Consider the following 1,435-nt stretch of genomic DNA (forward strand, 5'->3'; position numbering starts at 1 on the left):
CCATGGTTGCTAAGTCAGAGGGGTTCTGCTTAGAATTCTCTGTCTGTTGCTGAGAAGATGATGGAAAAGGCTTGCCATTGCTAAACCTGTTTCTTCCACCATAATTGTTGTTGAAACCTTGTTGAGGTCTCTCTTGATTCTTCCATGAGAAATTTGGGTGATTTCTCCATAAAGAATTATAGGTGTTTCCATAGGGTTCTCCTAGGTAATTCACCTCTTTCATTAAAGGGTTCTCAGGATCATAAGCTTCTTCTTCAGATGAAGCATCCTTAGTACTGCTTGGTGCATTTTGCATTCCAGACAGACTTTGAGAAATCAAATTGACTTGTTGAGTCAATATCTTGTTCTGAGCCAGAATGGCATTCAGAGTGTCAATCTCAAGAACTCCTTTCTTCTGATTAGTCCCATTGTTCACAGGATTCCTTTCAGAAGTGTACATGAATTGGTTATTTGCAACCATTTCAATTAGCTCTTGAGCTTCTGCAGGCGTCTTCTTCAGATGAAGAGATCCTCCAGCAGAGCTATCCAAGGACATCTTGGACAGTTCAGAGAGACCATCATAGAAAATACCTATGATGCTCCATTCAGAAAGCATGTCAGAAGGACACTTTCTGATCAATTGTTTGTATCTTTCCCAAGCTTCATAGAGGGATTCTCCATCCTTCTGTCTGAAGGTTTGGACTTCCACTCTAAGCTTACTCAATTTTTGAGGTGGAAAGAACTTTGCCAAGAAGGCATTGACTAGCTTTTCCCATGAGTCCAGGCTTTCTTTAGGTTGTGAGTCCAACCATGTTCTAGCTCTGTCTCTTACAGCAAAAGGGAATAGCATAAGTCTGTAGACCTCAGGGTCAACCCCATTAGTCTTGACAGTGTCACAGATTTGCAAGAATTCAGCTAAGAACTGATGAGGATCTTCCAATGGAAGTCCATGGAACTTGCAATTCTGTTGCATTAGAGAAACTAATTGAGGCTTAAGCTCAAAGTTGTTTGCTCCAATGGCAGGGATAGAGATGCTTCTCCCATAGAAGTCGGGAGTAGGTGCAGTAAAGTCACCCAGCACCTTCCTTGCATTGTTGGCATTGTTGTTGTTTTCGGCTGCCATGGGTTCTTCTTCTTTGAAGAATTCGGTCAGGTCCTCAACAGAGAGTTGTGCCTTAGCTTCTCTTAGCTTTCGCTTCAAGGTCCTTTCATGTTCAGGGTCAGCTTCAACAAGAATGCCTTTGTCTTTGTTCCTGCTTATATGAAAGAGAAGAGAACAAGAAAATGTGGAATCCTCTATGTCACAGTATAGAGATTCCTAGAGGTGTCAGAGGAAAAGAAAAATGGAAGACAGAGGTAGAAAATTCGAACTTATCAAAGAAGATGGAGTTCGAATTTTACATTAAGGAATAGTGTTAGACCATAAATAGAAGGATGTGAGAAGAAGGGAAGTAAT

General features: G+C 41.2%; 1 non-coding gene across 1 annotated transcript; it reads left to right on the top strand.

Annotated features, from left to right (window-relative positions):
- The first annotated feature begins 589 nt into the window (after window positions 1-589).
- Window positions 590-697, top strand: LOC130943206 (small nucleolar RNA R71). Its single transcript, XR_009071734.1, has one exon. It is a non-coding gene; the product is annotated as a small nucleolar RNA R71 (small nucleolar RNA).
- The last annotated feature ends 738 nt before the right edge of the window (window positions 698-1,435 follow it).

Source organism: Arachis stenosperma, chromosome 7, assembly GCF_014773155.1.
Source record: "Arachis stenosperma cultivar V10309 chromosome 7, arast.V10309.gnm1.PFL2, whole genome shotgun sequence".
NCBI classification, from domain to species: Eukaryota; Viridiplantae; Streptophyta; class Magnoliopsida; order Fabales; family Fabaceae; genus Arachis; species Arachis stenosperma.